Source organism: Rhea pennata, chromosome 11 (assembly GCF_028389875.1).
Source record: "Rhea pennata isolate bPtePen1 chromosome 11, bPtePen1.pri, whole genome shotgun sequence".
Taxonomy (NCBI): Eukaryota; Metazoa; Chordata; class Aves; order Rheiformes; family Rheidae; genus Rhea; species Rhea pennata.
The window spans coordinates 16,485,596-16,492,997 of NC_084673.1; the positions used below are offsets into that span (position 1 = coordinate 16,485,596).

Here is a 7,402-nt window from a genome sequence, read left to right on the forward strand (position 1 = left end):
AGACAAACGCCCCCAGACCACATGGTTTGGGCCACAGCTACAGCTCTCTAAGTTAGGAAAAAAAGCACTCAAAAAAGGAAAGATTGGCAAAGTATCAGCCAAACTACAGCAGCACTGACCCCCTGTGTGCTGACAGGTATCTTTCCCATTTAACCCAGTGAAATACAAAAATGTTCTTGTAAAGTATAAACTAGGGGAAAGGAAAGGTCACACTCTGCTGTATACTGTAACCTTTTCTGGCAAATTTTTGCAATGATATTTAACAGACATCTACAAATAATAGCAACCTCCTTTATTAGTAAATATTGATGAACTTTAATGAGATACATGTTTTGCATAAAGAAGAAAGGGCTGAACAGCAGACAAAGATCAGGTGTTTTCAAAGAAAAGCTGGGAAAGCAGGAGAGGCTGTGTAACTCCTTGACATACCATCTTGCTGACATCAGCTCTAAGGATGGTGTCAAAACTGTAAGCAAAATGAAAGTATGTACACTAACCTCCATTTTCCCCCATAGGCTTTTAAGTAGCAATATAAAAAGAAGTTGTGAAATAAGACTCTCGTTACTTCCTACAGTTTTAAGGATTCAGAATAGTGCAGTCACTATTCAACGCTCATGAGCCAGCTACGCTATGAGATGGCTTGAACAAGTGGGTATATTGCATATAATAATATCTGGGGATCTCTTCAGTTTTTAGTGAACACTGAAAGATCCTTGTTTCAAACTTTGCAGTTGAAAATGTATTTTAGCGGTTTTGCCAGTTTTGGTTGGTTAGTTTGTTGGAAGAATGTTTACAGTCTTGCAGAGTTGCTTGGGTCCGTGAGCTAAGACCTGAGGAGGTCTCATGAGATTTATGGGGGATCTGCAAGAGTTAGCAACAGTGAGGGAGAAATATTAATTAAAATGATCCTTCTTATGACTGTCAGCTGCAAATCTCAGTGTCTGCTGCTTGCCAAAGAGCTGGTTTCAAGCCCTAACCTGCAGCACTCCCTCCATTGCGCATATAAGCTATCAACCAAAGATGTGGAGATAAACATCTCCAGCTAGAGAAAACATGTTTTGGGTCTGTGCTTAAATTATACAATAGACTGATCTTAAACAAGAAGTGACATTTTTCAATAAATGTATCAGAGGAAATGATGGGGGGACAGGACTGCTTTTCTCCTAAAACCAACGGCAAGTAACAAGTGCTCTGATGAAATTCAAATGGCATCTATGCTTGTGGCATTGGCACTGCTTTTGAAAGCTATTTTAGATTTTAAAAGTAGAGATATGTACATATACATGACTCAACATGATGCTGGTGCCATTCCAATAGTCAAGCCACTGATCCTGGGCCATATCCAAAGCTCACTAAAATCAGTGGTAGTCTTTCCACTGAGTTCAGCTCTTCACAACTTACATTCGCAGTCTGATGTACAACACAAGCTTCAGTCACACTGCTTTGAGTCCCCTCTTTGACTCATTACACAGCTTGATGTTCATGTTATGTAACTAAAGATATTCAAGACCAACCACGTCGCATACACTGTCTGTAGTATAAACACAAGGATTAGTGAAAATCCTCAGGAATAATAAAATAAATCAATCTCTCTAGATTGCTAGACCACTGTGCACTTTCTTTTATCTTAGAGTTCATACATATATGTGCACCTTTAACAAAATTCAGCAGTATCAGATACAGTAAGCATTCTGATCAAAGTTTTAGTGGCATTGAAGCAGAGATTAGGCAATAATGATTAAAGAGTGTTTGTAAGTATTAAATATATTAGACTTTCTCCCATGTACACATGGAATGATAATACAATATTGTTCACTATATGCTCATTTTCACAGCTGTTAAAACTAACCATCTTAGCTGTTCCTGCATGATCCCAATATTTGCATTTGTAGCTTGTGCTGTCTTGTGGAGCATTCTAAATAAATGGATTATAAATAAATGGACCCGTATTAAAGCACGGGTCTTTGGACAAAGCACAAGTTCTCATTTCTTCATTCACTGCCACATAACTTTTTTTGGTAAAGGGAAGAGTAGCTATGCCTTTTTCTGCAATAAATTCTCTGACTGGTAAATTAAGACGTATTTCTATTGGAGACAAAAATTTTGAAATGGAAGCCAATTCCACTAAAACTTTTTATATTGTAAAACTTAACTTATGCTGGTAATGTCTCTGCTTACGTGCTCGCAGAAAGACTAGAAAGAACAGCTAGCTACTTTCCAAATATCTGAAGACAGACAAAACCCTGTATTATAGATTCCAAAGGACAAATAGTTTTGAGCCATCAAATCAGCACTGGGCATGTCTCCGTCTCTTTGGTCACGGAAATCTGAGACACTTCCCTTTCAGAAAACTTCTATCCCTTGTTTTATGAAAACACAAGCAAACAAGAGGAATAGTCTTTCAACTGACAACTACTTTCTACTTTTAAAACCTGAATTTAATTTTGGTTCCTGTAACATCAAAGTTAACTTAGTTTTGCATAGTGGAAAAAGTATGTTGAATGCATACTTCTAACCACATCAATCTGTATAGACACTAAACTTGAGTCACTTCCGAAGTCCAGGTAAGAGGAAGTGCTTTGTACCTTCTTATAACACGGTGAATTGGAAGTGAGCCCACTGAATTTTGCAGATACAGGATAGCTCTGTGAGGCCTATGAGCCTTGCATTCAGTCTCTGCAATGGGGCTGCATTTCTCAATGAGCACGTAGGAGCCCCGTCCAGAGAAGTGTTACTGTCTTGATCTGCTGGCAAGTCACTGACAAACATTCTCCAGAAATGTGAGCAATTTCACTAAGTTAGCAAGACTTTTCAGGTGCAATGTTCTTCAGGAACTGGCCTGAAACACTACTAATGTATTGGCATATGCATTATATGGCTAGAAATCCCAAACCAATCTACCGAGCAGAGAGTGATTCCATATGTATGAACTGACTGGATTCATTTTTCATTGTATTTGCTTTCCAGCAGCAAGACTAACAGATATTTTATTTCCCATCCTGTAACATATCTGCAAACATGCTGGCATCCTAGTTATCATTTACTGTATGGTGAGCGTGAGAGAAAAAAGGAAAGAGAAAACTCACGTGCATGAAGGTTTTAAAGGCTCCTAGCAGTACCGGCAGCCTTCTGCAGTTTCCACCGAAGGATAACAGGCAGGGTGAAAGCCCCGCAGTGACACCAGTCCCGAAGGCATCAGCACTCGCCTTTCCCGAGCGCCCCCGGCTCGCGCCAGCACCGCGCCGGGCGGCGCACGCTTCGCCCCCGCTTCCAGCAGCCTGCGAGCCCCAGCTCCGCAGCCGCGGACCGCACCAGAAACGCCGCCAGGGCGGAGGGCGGCACCGGCCCCGCGCCGCGGCCCCGCTCTCGCCTCCCGCCGCCGCCGCCGCGCGCGCCCCCGGGCGGCTCGGGACGGGCCGCGCGCGCCGGCGCCCGCGCTGCGCCTCGGCCCCGGCCACCGGGACGGGTGCGCGGCTGCGGAGCAGCAGGAATCCCGCACCGGGCACCGCGCAGCGCGCCCCGGCTCGGCGAGGATTTGGGGAACGGCAACACGCGCCGCTTGGGTAACTCCTCTCCGGCCCTTTACCTGTAACAGCTGAGTGATGAGCCCGAGGGTCTGAAAGAGCCTCCTGTTGAGGGCGTGCATGACTCGAAGGAAACAGCCAGGGTGGGAAATCAATGGAGTGCTTCCTTCACATGTGTGTGGAAAACTGGATTCCTCTGGATTCACTACCTGGAGAAATAATTCTGTGTCAAAACCAAGAATGATGGAACTATCTTCACATGTTCGATAAAATCAGACAAAGATAAAAGGAACCATTTGCGGAACAGACAGAACTCTGGCTTGCACCTGGAAGTGTATCTTATCAAACTAGACATCTAAGATGATTTAGGAAAAAAAGCAAGAGATATTCCTTCCACATGTCTCTCTTCCCACTGCTGCTTTTTTCTCTTTACTCAGTCCACCACTTTGTCTGTAATGCTTTGGGTTTGTCAGAGCAATCCTCATAATCAATGAGGAATGTCAGAAGCAGATTTCAGCTAAATAGAAACATCACTCTAACTGAGATGAGAATCCATGCCTATCTTGTTGCATTTCCTCAACTGAAAAGGTGCAAGTTTACACAGAGAAAACTCTGCTATCATAGTTTATTCTTCTAAGCTTTAAAACGATTAACATTGAAGTTGGTTAGTCAATTCACATTGAAGCAGACTGATCCGTTCTGAAGCGTAACTGGCACTCCCCTACAGTGGCAGGGAAATAACTTGTGCCGTAACGCCTCAGGGGAGTTGTGACACAAGTGAAGATGGCTCACACATTCAGAAGTGCTAGGTGAACGTCTACAGTGCAAGCAAAAATCAGCAAAAAAATCAACACACTTACAAGCACTGGGTATCGCTTCCCCAACCAGCACTAAGGGAGAACAGTTGTTAATATTTTCTACTCTCCCTAATAGTGCTACTGACTTGACTTGATCTGTGAATCATAGATTGGCTTAGTTTCCTTCATGTTGTCCAGTTATTTTCCATATATAAAACCTGGCTCATCTGACCTCCAAGCAAATCCAAGAAGCTATTTTCAGGAAGTGCAGGGATTTTATTGACCCTTTCACTATTAATCAGTGTGTTTTCTAAGGATACAAAGGCCGTTATGTTGCAAGGAGCACACACAGACTTTGTTTTCTTTTTTTCCCGTCTCTTCCAGAAGTATCTACAGCTTATCTAAGTTGTTCTGACATCTGCTGCCTTTCATAAAAAGAGCCCATACTGAGACTTCATACCAGAATTTCCACCTGTAGTTAAAAGACAGTGAGATTTCTCCAAAACTTCCCAGTGTGGTTGCTGTACATACTGACCAAGCAAGTGTTCCTGTTGCAGAGACTGTTGGCCCTTTTGGCGTGACTGAACCAAAAGCCATGGCCCTTGCAGCCTGCTGGACAAGTCAGTAAGAAAACTCATGGCAGGTGTGGCTGGGGAGAAGATTTGGGTTGCAAGCTTGCATCAGTCTCTTACAGGGGCAAGAAGTTCTCCAGGATGCTTCTCTAGTTGAGGGCTTTGCCTTTACAACTCCCCTTTTACATACTTACAGGAATGACAGGATCTTGATAGCCTTCAGCATAGTGTCATCTTCACATTGCAAAGTTTTATTTTCTGGCACTTATCTTGAAGGGGGAAGAAAGCAGCTAGAAAGTCAAAAGATGCAGCTGAAAACAAGCAGAAATGTCACAGAAATGGAGTAAATAAAATAAAAAATAAAATAAAAAATAAAATAAAAAATAAAATAAAAAATAAAATAAAAAATAAAATAAAAAATAAAATGTCCAACACAAAGACCATCTAGATGGTCTAGAGGACTTGATGCAATTTAGAGCATTCCTAGGCCAGATGCCAGCTCTCCACACTTGGAACAGATGCACTCTATCAACTGCTTAATATGATGTCTGCTGCCAACCTTAGGAGTATATTTGACCTACTAGACCTCTGCAGATTAGGGAGTGGCTTTGTTTCCTTGGTGTAGGTAGATACTGGTGCATAAAGGGAGAGTGAGATTACAGCTCCTCATCATTCCTTTTTCCTTGTTAGTAAGTTAAATTATTACCAGGCAAAAGAACAGGATTCTCCCATGCCTGCCCAGTACTTTAAGAGCTTTTTTAAGAGCTGCAAGGCTTGCAGGGACATATAATACCTCTATTAGACCAGCTGTGAGAAAAAGGCAGATACAATGAAGCTTGTCCATTTAAATGCATTAGATGGTCTAATAAAACATGTCTCTAGAAGGCTTGAACTCCTTATGTCCTCATACAGTATATTCAGCCTTGCTTTTCTTAGTTTCTTTCCTCCGTTTCCAGAAGAATCTACAGACTCAGAGAGGCCATTGGGCCACAAGGCAACAACCCCTCTTTATGGCTCTTGATGCTACAAACTGTTTGTAATGCACTTCTGTGCTATTTTACTGAAGTGGCTCAAGTTGTTGGTGGAAGTTATGGATAAGACTTTAGATTGACCAGAAAAGATTTAATTTGCCAGTAGTTTTTGCTTGTCACTAGTTCTCAGCAAACTCAGAGCCAGATACACCTCAACTCTACTTCAGAAATCCTGGGTCCTTGCAGATCAAATTAAAGCCAGGAACAGTCCTGACGACTGGTAGGTCCAGGAATCTGTTCATGAACAACACAAACTAGGCATCAGTGTCATTGCAAACTCCTGAAACCTTTCTTGGCAGTCACAGTTTGAATTAAAAATATCAGTCAGGTCAGGTCAAAGAATTATGGTGGAGGACCATACAGACACTAACTTTTATCATGAACACAGCTGCCTTTTGCAGAATCATTAAAAGAACTCTTGCAAGTAATAAAATTGGTAAAGTGGACCAGATATCATTCTTTGCAGTGAGAGAACATGAGGAGCAAAACCAGCTGGCAACAATGGTGCTCACATACCCTGGTTATCTGAGCCCTACCGTGGTAAAATACATCATGGGCAACCTAGGCAAAGCATGCTTTGTTTAGAATCATTAAATATGCCCTGAAAGATTCCCTAGATCTAATTCAAGTTCCAAAGTGCAAACAGATAAAGCAGTAAGGTGAATGCTGGAGTACAGTAGAGCTAATTTGGCTTTACCACTACCAGATTTATGCTGGTTTTCAAAAAGAAAAAAATAAGCAGAAATATTTAAAAATTGTTTAACTACCCTGATTTGCAAGGAGATAAAAGTTATCTGAGTTCCAATGCTATTTTCTTTGATTAGTATGAAGAAGGTTTTATATTAGCTCTCCTTTATCAGGTCATCTCATGGATGTTGTTAACAGAATGTCTCTATGGAGAAAACTATTATTGTTTGTAGAATGGCAAGAAAAATTGTGTGGGAACATAATTAATGCCTGTGGTATTTAACTGGAGCAGAGGTTAACTCAGTTCTGACTAGAGCCTCCATTTCACTTAAAGGAATTGCCAAATAAGCCTGCTAACAAGAAATGTATTGCAAAAGATCCGTGAATGTAAATAAATCTGACTGAGGTATCATAATTTTTTTATGCTCACTTCTTTTTAAATATTTGTTCTTACCTTTTTTTTCCTCTTAAATAAGATGCAGTTGAAGCATATGCATATTTCTGAATACGTTGTAAGGTTAAGAAAATGTTTGAAGTTGTGCAACCATAGGTTGTAGTACTGGTGCTTGTGCAGCAGATAAGTCAAAATACTATCAATCTTGGCAATATTTCCTGGCCCTTCTTTATCTAAGAATGAACTGTTCTTGCAGAGTTTCTCTAGGGTACTCAGCATACACATAGTTGCTTTTCCCTCCCTTCAGTGTCTGGTTCAGGGTCAAATTCAGGGTCAGGGTTACTTGTTTCGGAGTTTGGGTTCTTTCTCTCGAGCAACACATGTTGTAAAGAACGAG

The 7,402-nt window shown here is 41.5% G+C and overlaps 1 protein-coding gene across 3 annotated transcripts in view; it reads right to left on the minus strand.

Moving 5' to 3' along the window:
- Nucleotides 1-5,154, minus strand: part of KIAA1210 (KIAA1210 ortholog) — a 60,583-nt gene extending 55,429 nt beyond the window's left edge. The window contains exons 1-2 of one of the 3 annotated variants that reach the window (XM_062584894.1): nucleotides 5,088-5,154; nucleotides 3,587-3,733 (exon numbers count right to left, since the gene is read on the minus strand). The gene's annotated coding sequence lies outside the window, so the exon portion shown is untranslated. Of the gene's footprint in view, nucleotides 1-3,086; nucleotides 3,259-3,586; nucleotides 3,766-5,087 lie in introns of those variants that run through there. The other 2 variants (XM_062584895.1, XM_062584896.1) reach the window with 2 other exon arrangements.
- Between the last annotated feature and the right edge of the window lie 2,248 nt (nucleotides 5,155-7,402).